This window comes from Capricornis sumatraensis, unplaced genomic scaffold (genome assembly GCF_032405125.1).
Source record: "Capricornis sumatraensis isolate serow.1 unplaced genomic scaffold, serow.2 scaffold15, whole genome shotgun sequence".
Lineage (NCBI taxonomy): Eukaryota > Metazoa > Chordata > Mammalia > Artiodactyla > Bovidae > Capricornis > Capricornis sumatraensis.
This window is the reverse complement of record NW_027184626.1, coordinates 3960742-3979203: the sequence shown is the minus strand read 5'-3', so window position 1 is coordinate 3979203 and position 18462 is coordinate 3960742.

The window sequence follows — 18462 nt, the reverse complement described above, 5'->3', positions numbered from 1 at the left end:
GCGAAGAACTAACTCATTGGAAAAGACCCTGATGCTGGGAAAGATTGGAGCCAGGAGGAGAAGGGGATGACAGAGGATGAAATGGTTGGATGGCATGACCAACTCAATGGACCTGAGTTTGAGCAAGCTCCAGGAGTTGATGAAGGACAGGGAAGCCTGGGTGCTGCAGTCCATAGGGTCACAGATTCAGACACAACTGGGTGACTGAACTAACTATGTTATACATTAGAGTTATTAAGAGAGTAAATCCCAAGAGTTCTCATCACAAGGAAACAAATTTTTCTTTCTGTATTTTTTCTGTTCATTTGAGATGATGGACAGTCAGAAAAATTATTATGGTAATCATTTCATGAATCATGTATGTCAAATCACTATGTTTACCACTTAAGGTTATATAGTACTGTATGTCAACTGTATCTCAATAAAACTGAAAGAAAAAAAAATGGCTTCTCTATTGACACTGGCACATTCAATTCATTAAGAAATAGTTATTAATTCATTGACAAATAGTCACTTACAAACAGAAATAGTTAAAATCTTAAATTTTCCTTAGGCATATATTAGTCAATTGCTACCTTTAAAAAATCATTTTAGCATAGAAAATAGGGAGGCAAAATGACAGTTTTCCATCTGTGATATTTGAGGTGTGAGGAAAATGTGTTGTACTTTTTTCCAACTTATGTAAGAGTGATCTTGGGTTGGTTTTCAAATAAAGAAAATATTTTTAAACAGTTGCAATGTAAGGATATTCTTGGAATGGACAGAGAAATAGTCTTTGTTCTTAAAAAGCTTGCAATCTGGAGTATAATTTCATGAACAATACACATTTGCAACGAATTTCATAATTTCCTAGGTACTTTTACATTCCTTATCTCTACTGAGCTTCATAATACCTTGAAAAGAGCGAAAAGGTATCATTTCCATCTGGTATCAGTTCACTTCAGTCACTCAGTCATGTCCAACTCTTAGCGATTCCACAGACTGCATCACACCAGGCTTCCCTGTCCATCACCAACTCCCAGAGCCTACTCAAATTCATGTCCGTCGAATCGGTTATGCCATTCAACTATCTCATCCTTAGTCATCCCCTTCTCCTGCTGCCTTCAGTCTTCTCCAGCATCAGGGTCTTTTCAGATGAGTCAGTTTTTCTCATCAGGTGGCCAAAGTATTGGAGTTTCAGCTTCAGCATCAGTCCTTCCAATGGATATTTAGGACTGATTTCCTCTAGGATGGATTGGTTGGATCTCCCTGCAGTCCAAGGGACTCTCAAGAGTCTTCTCTTCAGAGAAGAAAGCATCACAGTTCAAAAGCATCAATTCTTTGGTGCTCAGCTTTCTTCACATTCCAATTCTCACATCAATACACGACTACTGGAAAAACCATAGCCTTGACTAGACGGACCTTTGTTGGCAAAGTAATGTCTCTGCTTTTCAGTATGCTATCTAGGTTGGTCATAACTTTTCTTCCAAGGAGTAAGCATCTTTTAATTTCATGGCTGCAGTCACCATCTGCAGTGATTTTGGAGCCCAAAAATATAAAGTCTGAAACTGTTTCCCCATCTATTTCCCATGAACTGATGGGACCAGATGCCATGATCTTCGTTTTCTGAATGTTGAGCTTTTAGCTTTTTCACTCTCCACTTTCACTTTCATTAAGAGGCTTTTTAGTTCCTCTTCATTTTCTTCCATAAGGGTTGTATCATCTGCATATCTGAGGTTATTGATATTTCTCCCGGTAATCTTGATTCCAGCTTGTGCTTCTTCCAGTCCAGCGTTTCTCATGATGTACTCTGCATAGAAGTTAAATAAGCAGGGTAACAATATACAGCCTTGACGTACTCCTTTTCCTATTTGGAACCAGTCTGTTGTTCCATGTCCAGTTCTAACTGTTGCTTCCTGACCTGCATATAAGTTTCTCAAGAGGCAGGTCAGGTGGTCTGGTATTCCCATCTCTTTCAGAATTTTCCACAGTTTCTTGTGATCCACACAGTCAAAGGCTTTAGCATAGTCAATAAAGCAGAAATAGATGTTTTTCTGGAACTCTCTTGCTTTTTCCATGATCCAGCAGATGTTGGCAATTTGATCTCTGGTTCCTTTGCCTTTTCTAAAACCAGCTTTAACATCTGGAAGTTCATGGTTCACATATTGCTGAAGCCTGGCTTGGAGAATTTTGAGCATTACTTTACTAGCATGTGAGATGAGTGCAATTGTGCAGTATTTTGACCATTCTTTGGCATTGCCTTTCTTTGGGATTGGAATGAAAACTGACCTTTTCCAGTCCTGTGGAAAAGTTTTCCAAATTTGCTGGCATATTGAGTGCAGCACTTTCACAGCATCATCTTTCAGGATTTGAAATAGCTCAACTGGAATTCCATCACCTCCACTAGCTTTGTTCGTAGTGATGCTTCCTAAGGCCCACTTGACTTCACATTCCAAGATGTCTGGCTCTAGATGAGTGATCACATCATCATGATTGTCTGGGTCGTGAAGATCTTTCTTGTACAGTTCTTATGTGTATTCTTGCCATCTCTTCTTAATATCTTCTGCTTCTGTTAGGTCCAGACCATTTCTGTCCTTTATCGAGCCCATCTTTGCATGAAATGTTCCCTTGCTATCTCTAATTTTCTTCAAGAGATCTCTAGTCTTTCCCATTCTGTGGTCTTCCTCTATTTCTTTGCATTGATTGCTGAAGAAGGCTTTCTTATCTCTTTTTGCTATTTTGGCAGAATACAAAATCAGCATACACACATTACTTGCACTTCTGTTCACTAACAATTAACAATCTAAAGAAGAAATCAGGAGAACAATTTCATTTATAATAGTAACAAAAAAATAAAATATGAATAAACTTAACTAAAGACATGAAAGACTTGCACACTGAAAACTAAAAAATGTTATTGAAAGAAATTAATGAAGACATAAATGGAACGATATCCCATGTTTATGAACTGGAAGACTTAATATGTTAAAATGTCCATATTACACAAAGCTATCAAGAGTTTATTGCAATACCTATCAAAATCCCCTGTTTTTTCAGAAATAGAAGAAATTAGTCTAAAATGTATATGTAACCAAAAAGAACCCTCAATAACCAAAGCAATCTTGAGAAAGAAAAACAAAGTTGAAGACCTCACTTTTTTTTTTTTTTTTAATCAAGTTTCCTTGTTATGCTGGGTTAAAAATCTGAAGTCCTTAAATGTCCAGAAAGAATCCTCCCAAATGCATGTTTTAATTCATTCTCAGTGGCAGGGCTTTCAGTGTCTCAGTGGACTGAGGGATCCTTCCATATCTACAGCTTAGACTTCTGTCACTGACATTGCCGTGGTCTCCCGGGATCTTGGCTGTTCTAGCAGTTTATCAGGTCTTTCATGAACCATGCTTTTAACGATTTTAAAGAGTTACTAAGTTTCAATCTGAGATTACAGCATTATGCCCACAATTTAAAAAATCTCAAAACCAAGCCAGTCCCCACTCCTAGAATAAGAAAACTAGGCACATTTTCATTCTCAGAATCCAGTACAGAAATTATCAAAGAACATAGCAGAAACTCAGTGGCATTTGAAAGAAAGATAAAGTCTCTCTGATTTTAGCCTCACTAGGATGTCCATTGGTCTGTGCCATTTATCTGAAAGTCCTGACCTGCAAACTTAGAACCAGGAGGACTTTCCTGGCCTAAGGTTGACTGGTCACTATGAACTTGCCATGTGCAATGCACAGCCCTGAGCACCTATCACACATGGACTCTGGAGTTATCCTTCCTCTTTGATGATCTGTTCACACTGCAGTCCTGACCTGATTGTGGGTTCTATCCAGTAACATTATACCTCCAGTTATAATGTGTAGATTCCATGGTCCTATGGTGCCATAGTCATTTTCACAGCCTCTGGCTATGTTACTGCATAGACCAAAGAAGCCTGCCTTTCAGAGAACAGTTCTTTCTCCAACGTAACTGACAAATTCCATGTCAGCTTGGGTCCACATGTAAGGGGATTAACTTGAGCCTATGGTAACCATATATGTCAATGCTGACAAGTTCTATCAAACATACTTTCGTTACAACTAAGTCTTTGTCTCAGTCAAGCCTGCTTGGGAAAAAAAAAACTACCTGAAGAGTAAGCCAAAGTGAGCAGCTGCCTGAGTACTTCCTGCCCTGAAAACTCCTGCCCACCCCAAAGTTGAGAGCCAGGTAAAGTTCTCTTTATACTGAAGACCTTCCAGGTCCCTATTCATTCTGCTCTAGGTATTCGCTCAGCCACCTGCAATTCCCTAGGGCCCCTTTTCTTTATGCCAGACCTTTACTTAAGTGGCTTGACAGAAACAGCCACTCTCCCATGCAATAAACTGCAGCCAACTGCAGAGTCTTATTGTTGGTGTAGTGGGTTGAAGGATGACCCCCAAAAGGATACATTCATGTTCTAATTCTTAACTGTTACCTCACTTGGAAAAAAGGTCTTTGCAAGTTTCATTAAGGATCTCCAGATGGGATTCCCATCCTGTATTAATCAGATGGGTTCTTAATATGATGACAATTGCCCTTATTAAACAAGAAGGGCAGAGGGCAATTTGGACCAGATGAAGAGAAGATACAGAAACACAAAGGGAGTGAAAACAGAGACTAAGCGATGTGGCCTCAAGCCAAGGAAGCTACTAACCACCGGAAGCTCAGAGAGACAAGGAGTGGACTCTCCCCTAGACCACCTTTAGGGAGTGCAACCCTATGACACCTTGATATCAGACTTCTGACCTCTAGAACTGTGAGACAGTACATTTTTATTATGTTAAGCCAAGTTTATGCTGATTTGTTACAGCAGGTACTGGAAACTAATACAGCATACATTAAACCTTTTCTAGACTTCAGCAGTTAACTGCTTTTAACTGCATAAGCCGAAGTATTTTCAAATAGTCAAAGGTCCCAACATCCCACCACACGTTAAAGACCAAGGCACAAGACTACCTAACATGGAAGCACCGAAACATTTCCATGTGGACATTTTCCTCTCCAAAACGTCTGCTCCTTTCTTTCTATTCAGTGTTTCCAGGTAACACACCAAATGATGCATTTGTGCAAGTATAACAGATACAACACTTAATTACACCTAGGTATAGAGTTAATTAAGAAACAAGATAAAAGAGCGAAGACGGAGGTCAAAATATTCCTGGTACTGACCTAACCCTGGCTTAATTGAATGAAATGATCCCATAACTGAACCCCATAAATTACTAGTCCGTAACTGAACTAGTAATACACAGGATGACAGAAACAGAAGACACCAACTCTCACTCTCAAGGGAGAAAACAGAATTAGTTAAGACAAACATGCCCACTTAATTCTTTTCAAGCTTCCTATATAAGTCACTTGATCACCCTCGGGTGGAGTAAGTAAAGCAGCAGGGCTGAAATTATTTAAGATCTCTCTTGACAGGATTGAAACATCAAGATGGGAAAAGACCATTCCGTCACTCTCCACCACCACCACTCCCAGCATTAAAAAATAATAGCCTACATTTACAATGTAAAACAAATCAGAAACTACTTTAGTTCTGATTCACTCTTAGTATTACTAATAGCTCATCAGGAGCCTTGTGCAAAAACATCTTGATTAGTTGCTAATAAAACTCTTTAGAGGCGGAGCCCTCCATATGCCTCAAAGGGAAGATGTAAACCTCCCATACCTCAGGATTTTCTCACCAAAAAGTCACACAATGTCTTTACTATTCCAGGCAAGTATAGCCTAGCCCTACCCTCATTCCTGCTTTACTTGGATTACCAATAAATATCTAAATGGAAATAAAGAGGAGATATCAGGTAGAAATACATAAAATGGTAGGTAAAACAATGTAAGTGGAGTCAAGTACCACCACCATTCATCACAATAGAAGTGAACATTCAGCACCAACAGTAATGTTTTTTCCTGTAATACCTGGAAAGTGATGATAAGTCATACGTACCTACCTTTTAAAATTTATTCAGATCTCATTTTTATGTTAACTACTGCATACCAAGTAACATGCTAAGGCTGCATCAATGGGTGAAGAAAAGGTAGTCGCTGGCCCCAAGGAATGTTGCCCAGAAGAAGCCCGAGTTACGTAAAACATCCAACTACAATACAGTGTAGCAAGTGCAACAGTCAGGTATGCAAAAGTGTAATGGGAGCAAAAAGGAAAGTGTGACCACAACACTAAACAGAAGACAGCATAACAGAGATAATATGCAAACTGAGTTTTGACAAATGAAGTGGGTTTTCCAGGTGCCCAATAGGGCAGAGGGAATTCTTAGAGGAGGGAAAAGATAGTGAATTGTTCATATAATCCTAAGCAGGGAACAACAGAAGAAATGCTTGGATACAGGCATCACGAATACTTGTATGTTTCATTTTGGCAAAGCCATTCCAATGGAAATTTTGAAGATCAACTATAGATGGGATAAACAGAACTAGTAATTACAGGAGACACTAGAACCAATTTCTACTATAATCGACCAGAAAGAAACAACATTATTTCAATGACAACACGGTATCACAGAAGGGGCTTTTTTTTTTTTTTTTTAGTGTATTAGGTGTCACTTAAAATTTTGACTGCACACTGTACTTGCTTTGGGATCTTGGACGACACTCATAACTTCAGCTAGTCTCAGTATAGTGAGTGTATGTGATTACCTACATCTGTACCTGCAACACAATCTTAATGTAAATTCAAGTTCAGGTCGAAGCCTAGGTTCTCTGTGACTGCTCTGGTGAATTCAAAAGCTCTCTCTCTCTTCTTCATCTGGCTTCTCTATGGAAATATCATGTCTATGACTTCTAGGTGTCTTTTGTTGTCAGTTTTTTAAATTGAAGTATAGTTGATTTATAATGTCATGTTAGTTTTAGGTGTACAGTTCAGTGATTAATTTATATATACGTGCTTTATCAGGTTCTTTTCCATTAATAAGTTATTACAAAATATTGAGTATAGCTCCCTGTGCTATACAATAGATCCTTACAGGTTGTCTGTTCTATGCCTTCTTTGAATTACTGTAGCGCTTGTTGTCTGTATCATTTACAGGTTTCAATCACGTTATGATTGAAAACAAAAAATTTATATTTGCCCATGCCCTGGTCTGTACTTAAAAAATGTGTTCCTTGATTTCATATTCATTGGCTACATTTTAGACACCGTGTTAGCTGGTGGTTCCAGATGTTAGTAAAATACAGACGTTCCTGATCAGAAGGTCACAGTCTTTGTGGGAAAACAAACAAAAATAAACAATCTGTGTCTCAAACAGCTGTGTACTTCCCAAAGAGAACACACCTAGTTGGTACAGTAAATACATGTATCACAGATAAGCGTATCAATAGCTATTTGGTGTTAATAACTTCAAATAACTGCTTTTCTATTTTGAAGAAATAATGACTGTATTTCACCAGGAGCTCAACACCCCTCTGAGACTGAGGGCTTCACTTCCATCCTCACTCACCACATTGGTTTCTTATATGAAAATATACAAGTGTGTACATACTCTCTATTAAAAGGATTATCTGGCATGAATTTCTGACAGCATGAAGGAAAACTCAAGAGGTTCAGAATTCTAGTTCTGAGATGCATCCAAAAGTTCAGATGCCCTAATTCAACTTGGTTGACTGAAAACCAGAGCTGTAAATCTCACAAGAGCAGATGATCCTTTAAGAATTTCAAAACTTCCTGCTACTAATTAGAAATCCTAGAAGAATAGCTGCTTTTAAAATACACTGATAATATGCTTTACCGCTTGATGTCCAGCAGCCTATGTTTCAGTTAAGTGAGCTTCAGGAAAGAAGGAAACTTGTGGTTTAGTTGCATTTACTTTGGAGCCTCTGGTCAAAATGTCTACTTCTGTGCTCAGCCATGCTCTCATTTTCAAAATAGAGGCAACGCTAAAAACATAGTTACAGAGATGGTGCACAGCTTCATGTGTCATTGTACTCATGTGTTTCAGAATACCAATAACATCGAAGCTACGACAGCAAAGAGGGGGATGTTATTTGGTGTCATCTACATCAACATTCAGAAAACGAAGATCATGGCATCCAGTCCCATCACTTCATGGGAAATAGATGGGGAAACAGTGGAAACAGTGTCAGACTTTATTTTCTTGGGATCCAAAATCACTGCAGATAGTGACTGCAGCCATGAAATTAAAAGACGCTTACTCCTTGGAAGAAAAATTATGTCCAACCTAGATAGTATATTCAAAAGCAGAGACATTACTTTGCCGACTAAGGTCCGTCTAGTCAAGGCTACGGTTTTTCCTGTGGTCGTGTATGGATGTGAGAGTTGGACTGTGAAGAACGCTGAGCACCAAAGAACTGATGCTTTTGAACTGTGGTGCTGGAGGAGACTCTTGAGAGTCCCTTGGACTGCAAGGAGATCCAACCAGTCCATTCTGAAGAAGATCAGCCCTGGCATTTCTTTGGAAGGAATGATGCTAAAGTTGAGACTCCAGTACTTTGGCCACCTCATGCGAAGAGTTGACTCATTGGACAAGACTCTGATGCTGGGAGGGATTGGGGGTAGGAGGAGAAGGGGACGACAGAGGATGAGATGGCTGGATGGCATCACTGACTCGATGGACGTGAGTCTGAGTGAACTCCGGGAGATGGTGATGGACAGGGAGCCCTGGCGTGCTGTGATTCATGGGGTCGCAAAGAGTCGGACACGACGGAGCAACTGAACTGAACTGAACTGAATGCAACTCTGTTGAAATAAAGAAAAGGAAAGGGGTCTAGAATAGCTATAATTTTCCTGAGAACACAATTATTTTATGGTAAATCTGGGACAAGAATTCTGATCTCATCTCTTTGATTCCATTCCATTCTTCTTTCACTGGGATCTGAACAACCAGAGAAATAAATGTGCTGTGTTCTATGTAACTGGTGCAGGACTTGGCAAGATTGGAATTGTAACACTATGTATGAAGAATTATCTGGAAATTCTTAAAACGAAGTGAGATACATCCCAGGTATATAGAACACTATGTTTTATGAAAATTCTGTGGAATGAACTGAACTGGTAACTGAAGTGTGTGTGCTGTGCTGCAGTTTCAAGTAGGCAGGGTGAATTCAGCACGAAATTCATTCAGCTGAATTTCATTCAGCATGAAAATTAACATCCAAACAAACTCTTCATTGCTGAAAGTGTCCAAAGCGGCTAGCTTCATCTTGTCGCTAAGGCATCTGAAAGAATCATGCTAAAGGACTTCTAACCACCCAGAAGTCTCATATCTGACTCAGTAAGTATCATTATACATTATGGGTATTTTTCTGAGTGACAGAGAACAATATCCTGGCTGAACATCCCTCTGCCATGACACAGAGATGATGGTCTCAAGCTATCTTGAAGATGTTGGAGCCCACTTTATCCACTGCTAATATTAACAGAGGACAAAACTTAACATCCTCTTTGCTCTGTATTTGTTAAATCACTTCTTGGCCTCATTAAAATGGACGGCCCATAATTGAGTCTGTAGTATGTCTATCATTGGAAGCTGAACACATGTTTGTTGGTTTTATTAACGTCACAGGTTTCTGCTGCTGCTACTGCTGCCAAGTTGCTTCAGTCGTGTCCGACTCTGTGCGACCCCACAGATGGCAGCCCACCAGGCTCCCCCGTCCCTGGGATTCTCCAGGCAAGAACACTGGAGTGGGTTTCCATTTCCTTCTCCAATAAATGAAAGTGAAGAGTGAAAGTGAAGTCGCTCAGTCGTGTCCGACTCTTGGTAACCCCATGGACTGCAGCCTACCAGGCTCCTCCGTCCATGGGATTTTCCAGGCAAGAGTACTGGAGTGGGGTGCCATTGCCTTCTCCGCACAGGTTTCTAGGGAGTGTCTACTCAAAAGCTAGTTTGGTTTCACAGTTGCAAAAAAATTATGATATAATTTTGAACAAATTAAGCTCATTATAAAGGAAAGATACTGATACTTACTATAACCCTGTCCTTGAGAGGCTCTTGTAAAACACTAAATAAAGTAATAGAGTCATGCACACATGCATGGATTTTCAGTGATATCTGTGCACACTTAAAAAGAACTCTACACAATATATTCTAAAAATCTTGATGCTGTGTGTCCCTAGTTCCCAGCTCTCTCATTAAAACGATCTAAATTAACAAGACCTTCTCTATTAGGATAGCTATCAGAGTATTCCAAATTCTACTTCTTGTAGTACCCTGTCCCAATCATTTGTCTTCCTCTTTTCATTAGACCTCATCCAGAAGCCCTGGAGATTTGTTCATTAATTTATGTACATATTTAGTTATGTGGCCAATTTCTTAATCCCTTCTCAAATTTCAGGCACCATTCTTCAGAATGTTTTATAGGTTGATGACACAGCAGTAATCAACACAGATGAATATACCCTCTCTTCAATTGAGGAGGCAGACAAAAATATACAAGCAAATATAAAAATATATCAATATGTAAATAAAAATTAAATAGATGCATAGAATAACTAGTATATCAGGTAAGTGCTAGAGAAAAAATGGAAAGCATGGTAGGGAGATGGAGATGGCTGATAGAAGGTACCTGCCACTTGAAATTAAGTAATAAATGAAGGCTTTATGGGGGAGATAAAATTTATCAAGGAATTTAAGGTGGTTGTGGAAGGGAGCAAGGTGCATATCTGGGGAATGAATATCACCAGCAGAGAGAACAGTCAGATGGAAAGAGAAGGAGGCAAGAATGTGCCTAGAGTATTCAAGGAACAGAAAGGATGTCCGTTTGTGGGAAATAGAGTAAGCAAAGTAGAGAGGAGAAGGAACAAGTCAGGGAAGAAACAGAGGCCCAGATTTCTAGGCCTACCTATGGAGGCACTCTGAGGACTTTGCTTTCTGCTTGCAGTAAGCCACTGAAGAGATCTGAGCAATACAATCTGATTTATGTTTTAACAGGATCTCTCTGAATGCCCTGTTGATTAGAAGCAGCAAGAGAGTAAGGACAAGCTCCGGAAGACTAAGAGTTGACTCAAAGACATGATTTACTAAAAAAAAATGCACCTCTTACTCAGTGACAATGGAGAGCAGGGACTGGCAGATAATTGCTCACAAATCATTGTGAGCTCAGCCCGTCTTTTGATGACGGGTGAGCTAATACTGAGCCTTACATTTTGAAAGCCTGCTGAAGAAAGAGGAGGAGAAGAAGCTACAGAAACGGTATACGGCCCAACAAGTCTAAGATATATATTTAAAAATCCGGAAAATGTTTTCCAACACCTGATGTAAGGTATCTGGCTGGTAGTAGGTCCACAACAAAATAGGGAGGAGAAGTACATGAGTGAATGAGCTGCTGAAAATATCGTAAAGTGACAGGTATCAAGAAACCTTTACGGCTTCACCCTTAACCTTCAGAAATGATGTTATTTTCATTGAGCTGTTGAAAAATATAATCTAACTTTCAAAACAACAAATCAGAAAGCATCGTCTCACACAAGCAAGGTCATAAATCACTGCCAAGGAAAACTGAAGTAGCAACAAATCAATTGCAAAATCATTTTTATGGACTTTTAAACCTTAGAGAGCATTTGTGTGTTCATTATCTAATGTAATCCTCAAATAAATTCCATGAAATAGTTATTATTTTCCCATTAGAAATTAGAAGAAGGCAATGGCAACCTGCTCCTGTACTCTTGTCTGGGAAATCCCATGGACAGAGAAGTTTGGTGGGCTACAGTCCATGGGGTCGCAAGGAGTCAGACACGACTGAGCGACTTCACTTTCACTTTTCACTTTCGTGCACTGAAGGAGGAAATGGCAACCCACTCCAGTATTCTTGCCTGGAGAATCCCAGGGACGGAGGAACCTGGTGGGCTGCCGGCTATGGGGTTGCACAGAGTTGGTACACAACTGACGCAACTCAGCAGCAGCAGCAGCATTAGAAATTACCACATACTAAGTCCTTAGTGATTACCCCAGAAAAGCTGAAATCTTGAGTTGTTACACCTATTAATGTCAAGGGCTTTTTTGGTTTTTTTTTTTTGTTTTTTCCTATGGGAATGTTGGATGCTAAAACTGACCAGGATTTTCAGCTCAAGATGGCAGACTAGGAAATATATTTACTTTCTATTCCTTCTCAAACCATTTTTAAATAAAAGTGTAGAAATATCCAAGTTAATAAGCCAATAAAAGCCAAGATGTTGTGGAAGTCATCAACTACAGAAAGATTTCAACATATTTCTAGAAGGCAAAAAATGAAACAGAGTGATGAATAAAATAATTAAGGAAAGAGTGTCCTAAGAAGGGTCTGCACAAAGCCAGTCAGCTTTTGGTGAGTTCTGGTTTTAGTAAAGGGCAAGGAAAGACGAGGAGCTGAAAAACAAGGAAATTAGAGTTATTTTAGGGAAAAAAGTTACTTGAATGAGCTCCAGAGAACATTCAGCCTGATGCCATATTAATTCATGGATTACAATGGATTGTTGGTAAGCAAGACAAGAAAGCAAGGAAGAAACAAAAATCAAGAGATTGTTCCTTACTGAACTTCTCAAACGAGATCAAGGAATTATGGTTAAATGCCACAGCTGTAAATCATTTCTGCTCCTAGAGAGGTCAGGTAGAGCTTATGATATTTCTCGCTTTTTTCAGACATAATTTAGGTCTGAGAAAAAGCTTTTGTGTCCTCCAATCTCAAATCTTATTGGGGATGGAAGTCCAAATTTGCTCTGACATACTATAAAAAGAATCTGAAGAGCAGAGGGCAAAACTAATGTATAATATATGAATTATGTCCAGTGTTATTTTAAATAGATTTTAAACTAAAATATATAAATAAAGTTTCACTGATCAATACAATTCTGGGTTCTGAAACCTCTACATGTCACATGCCTGATGTGTAACACACAATGTCAGCCAAGGAGAAAGAAAACACTCCAATGAAGTAAGCCAAAGAAACAAGATTCAAACTCAATCAAGCCATGTTAGACTAGGGTTTTGAAGTTCTTTCCTATTATTTTGAAGCTTCTACCTTGTGAATAATAACATCTTTCCCTGTCCTAGACACCCAAGAGTGTGTCTTCTCTCCTGGGCATAAGAATCTCTAGAATTATACACAGTAGTAAAGATTGGCCCAAGCTGACATGCTCACAGTGACCAAATTGTGCTGACTATTTTAAACTGACACAGGGCTCCACTATGAAGCTGCAATAAATGATGTATTTGCTTTCTAGACATGAATGAGTTGCCTTACTGAACATACTCCAGGAAGGCCATCCATAGAAACTGGCTCCTAATCCATACAGAATAATTCACTGGTAAATTTCTTTCAGGAAAGCCCACGATTTATCTAGACTACGATCTTTACATATCTGGATCCTTCAAACTAGACTAAAGGGAAAACTTCCGCTGGTGCTATGCTGACAACTGGTGGTCCCTAACCTGCATCTTCTGAGATCAGAACCCAGTGCAGTAGGCAATCAGTTCACGAACTGAGCAAAAGAAAACCTTCTACAGGGTAGGATATAGGCTCATTATAGGTATGACACTTAGGGCTAAGTGCCACAAGGAGTACAAAAAAAGAACAACAACACATGAAGCATGTATGACAAGGAGGCACCACAGCCCAGAGCAGGCTTGGTTCAAATCCTGGCTAAGCCATTACCATCTGCACACCCTGAAGAACAGTCGAAAGTGTAACTGCTGTACCAAATTTCTAAAAGAAGTGAAAAGAGCCTTACCTGCCAGGAAGGGTTCCCTGCCGGCTGGAGATGGTGGCAGAGCAGCAGCAGTGGAGAAGGTGCTCCTGGCTCCAGGCTTCACAGTGAAGCTGGGAAGGTCCCCATAGGTGCCAGAACGCCCTCCGACGGCGTTGGCGGCTCCTGCACTCAGCTTTGCACAGGCCTCTGAGACCCAGGCAGGGAAGGGCTGGCCGACACAAATGCAGGCACCAGGGTGGCTGCACGATGAGGTGCTAGACAGGATGACCTCTGGAGGAGAAGGCCGCCACAGACCTGAGCAGTCTCTGAATGGTGGCCCATCTGGTGCCAAACACCTGCCACCCCCAGTGGGAAGTCTAGGCTGCTAGAGAGCTCAGAAGAGGTCATGTGCTGGGGCCCCGCCCTGTGCCCCGCCCTGTGCCCCGCCCTGTGCCCCACCCTTTGCCACCTGCAGGGCGCAGCACAGTTTCTCTGTGATGCCTATACCATGGACGCATCACAAGCGCCCGGCTGAGGAGTCCTCCCTCCAGTGCGTGTTTGACCACGAGAGGAGTCAGAAGCTAGGGAGACGCTCTCCCAGTTTCACACTCTATTCTCAGGGCGTTTGGCGCACAATCTGTCCTACATGGGCAATTTCCTGTGTAAATTTGTTTCCAGGCTCTGCCGCCGGCACCCGCCGGGCCGTCGCTCGCTGGTTTTGCCCTCTCGGGATGCCATCACATCCGGCCGGGGCCACCCCGCTGCTCCAGCTTCTGCTTTCCACCCTGTTCACAGGCTGCACCAGCATCAACTGCCTTTATCATCCAGCTTTGACATCGCGCCAAGAAGGCGGTACCCCATCCAGCAGGCTGGGTACTCCCCTGTGGGCACCGTACCCCTGGTGAACTTGAGGAACTCACGGAAGAAGAAGCCCGTCTTGTCCACTCGTAATTCCATGATGTCCGGACCTTCGAGAACCATCAGAATTCCTCCACCTGGGCGCAAAATGACTCTCCTGCGTTCACTACCTGAGCTACCTGCCCAGGTAGTTGAGGTTGAGAAGCCGGTACCAACCAGTCACCTCCCACTTCCTTGCGCAAAGGAGAGTGAGGCGATGGTCCAAGAAGAGCCCAGGGAAGGCATGACAGAGGAGGAAGGTCACACAGAGGCTGAAGGAGAGGACAATGGGAAGATAAGTCCATACTGCAACAGGGATATGACAATGACGCCCAGGCCCCAGGAGACCAGCGGGGTCCTCACGTCCCTCCAGTGCAGTCCTGAGCCTGCAAACTGCCTTCCGGTGCACCCAGAAAGCAACTTCAATGAGGAAGCCCAGGTGCCTCGGATGAACTCTTCCTCCGAAAGCCCTGCCATCTGCTTAGACGGCACTGCTGGAGACCGCCAGCCTCCCTCGCAGCCTGGCCCCCTGGCCACGGTGCTCTCTGCCCCAAGTCCGTGCTGCAACCTGCTGCCCGACAGGCCAATAGAAGTGCGGGGTGAAGACCTCACCCCCAGCTCCCCAGAGTCGCTGATGGCTGGGAAGGCGCTGCGGCGTGAACAACCTTCAGACACCCCACGGAGCAGCTCTTCTCCCCTGGGATCTGCCCGCAGTAGGCACCCCCTCAAGCGGAAGACACCCATGCCGCAGTTTCTGCCCCTGCCGCCACTGCTGCCGCCACTGCCACCACCGCTGCCTCTGCCGTGGGGTCGCAGTGACCTTCCTCCGCCTCGGAAGCTTCCAGGCATGACTCTCGCCAAAGCCTCGGGCACCCTGAAACAAAACATGCAGCGTCAGCGGAACAAAATCCTGAAGGACACAAGGAAGGCCATGCGACGCCGCAGTGCCCCTCCGCCTGCCCCAGGGACCACAGGCTCCCCGGTCAGTCACATTTTGCAGGTCCCTCCTACCACCACCCACTTGGCCGACCTGTCCTCCAGATTCCCCAATCCGGCTGGCCTTCCACCTTGCCCGACACCTTATATGGGTCAGGAGGCAAGAAACACAGCCCCCGTGATCTCTCATTCTGTTGCTGCAGGTTCTCTTCTTCCTCCAGTTTCCAATCTCACTGTGGGAATTACCCGTACGGAGGATAAAGGCATTCAGTGTTCACTCGAAGCAACACCACCTTCTATTTCTGACCTCTCCATACCTCTGAGCGCCCTAACCCTCTCCTCCCAGCCACCCTCCAACCAAAATTGATCCCCAACACCCATGTGTGTAGATTCTCCCCCTCCCACCACTCCCCATTCTAACTGAGCAGCCCCTCACTTCTGCTGCAGCCTCTCTTGCCACCCCAGTCATGCCATCTGCAAGTGTGCCCTCCTTCAGATTCGGGCATCACTGACACAGACACTACTCCCCCTTCCCCAGCCCCACTATCAAGGACTCCTGCCGGTGTCTTCCCCATCCCTCCATCTAGGGTTCTGGCTGCTTCTCCCCTGGGCCCCCATCTACGGCTTTGGGCCCTGTCTTCCCACCCCCCACCCCCCCGCCCAGGGCTTTGGCTGTTTCCCTCAATCCCCAAATCCTGCCTCAACCAGCCCCCCAACTATGGCTTCAGCTCCTGTTTCCCCCAACCTCTCATCTATGGCTTCAGCTCCTGTTTCCCCCAGCCCCCCACCTATGACTTCAGTTCCTGGTTTTCCCAGCCCCCCACCTATGGCTTCAGCAGTTATCTATGCTCCAGCAGATAGCATCTCTACAGATGTCAAACCAGTCTTTGACACTGATGCTATGCACACAACACTTCCTCCTCAGACTGTTATTGTTCAGTCTACCTCTGACTCCAAGAAGAACCATTACCCATATCACATGGCTGTTCTTGGTTCTGAGAACACAGCACCCAGTGGTGGCAATGCCTGGACCCAAGCCTCAACTTATTTACCTGTGAATCTGGTCAACAGAGGCACCCATGTTTCAAGTGAAGCCTGAAACCCAGAAGCTTGGACCCAGAACTCACCATTCAGCCCACATCTGGGGCCAACAGTAGGAAGAAGCCTACCAAGTCTATTCCACTGGGAAACCCATTAGCCCTAGAACAAGATAGAAAGCTAACTTCTTCAGCAGTCCAGACACCCAGAGGAAGCATAATGGATTCAGGCTTGCCAGATCCCCTGTCTGCCACCAGCACCATCAACATGCAGCCGGCCTTTGTCTACAACTCAGGTATTTCCCCAGGGATGTATCTGCTACTGCTGGTTTTGGAGCGGATACCACAGTGCCTGGTCCTGGTGCCCAGTACTGGAGACAGTAGCTTGCTGTCTGGTAGTACCGTATCAGGCCCACTGTTGATGGGACCTGCAGCCTCTATGGGAGGCTTGTGGGAGTTTTGAGGCTGGTGTGAATGCCCTAGGCCTCAATTATTCAGAAGCATCTGGCCCACCTAACTTTTGGACAGAACTGTGTGGGGCACCCAGCACCACGTGTGTTCCTACTGTGGGCCAGGCCACCTGGGAGTCATCTCACTGCAGCACGGCTGCTGCAGTAGGAAGGGCAGGCCACCATCCCAGCATCCGGGCACATATCTGCTTTCAACTTGAAGCCAAATGCCTGGGTTCTACCTGAGCTGAATCCAGGTGGTAGAGTGATGGCAGGGGACACCACCATCCTTAGGGTTAGAGGTCGGGGTGTGACCACTTCCCATCGCTGCACCCAGGACCCACACAAGTGTAGAAAATCTACAGTTACAAATCCCATCACCATGGAGAAGAAATTTGTGTTAAGGGACAAGTCAATTTCCACTTTCCACCAGAGCAACAATGCATCCATTGGATTTGCAAGTGTGAGACCCACCCCTGGCTTGGAACCCACCTGTCCAAGATGCAAGTGGTGGTGGTATAGGAGGGAACAACATCATTCCCAGGACTGGAGGACCTGGTATCCACACTTCCCATCAGTACAACTGGGGCCCACCTGGCCAATACACCATGGGTGGAATACATGGGAGGCACAACATTTCATCTAGGATGGGAGGCCCCAGTGTCAACACCTGCCATTGGACTTGGAACTCATATATGCAAAGCACAGAGGGGGTGTTGGGGGACAGCACCACACCTGCTATGACTGGGTACACTTCTGGTGTTCCACTCACATGAAGCACCCAGGCCTCCCCAGCCCAAACCCACACAGCACGACGGGGGATAGCACCATATATATTTAGAGAGGAACTTCTATGCTCAGAACACCTGGGACCCCAACTCAGGGCACCCCTCTGACTTTGGAGGAGCACAGTGTTGTGTTTAGTGGCTCCTGGTCAGGGAAGCTGCGTCTGTGCTCTGGGTCTGGTACTTTCATCACCTGCCTGGGATTTCACTGGAGCATTAGCGAACTTCTTTCTTCTCTGAAGTAACTCAACAAATAAAGAGCATATCTTGCTCTGCAGATCCTGTGCAATGATGAACGGGCTTTGCTGGAAAACGACTCTACCCACTTAAGTGAAACTGTTAACCTGTTTCCTTCCTACCACGAGCCAAAGGACCACACTCTCAGCGGTGTGCAGGAGTACGTGTGTGGTGTATGTGCATGGGTGAGGAATGTCGGTGTAAGTGTGCTGCAAGGTGAGAAACACATGAGCCCAGTGCAAAAGTACATACCAGACTTGAGAAGTTGCATTTGGAGGATGGAAAATAACCTGCATGTATCATCCACTGTGACATCCCTGGTTTGACTGTAAACTTGGCCAACCCAAACTTCTGGCTATTTTCCCTACACTTGGAACTGGCAGAGTGCCCACTGCTATCTTTAGCTGCTTCCTCTCCCCCTAGCCATTTGCCTCAATGGGCTCTCATCTTTCCCAGATTCATGTACAAATATGTATATATGTAATTTA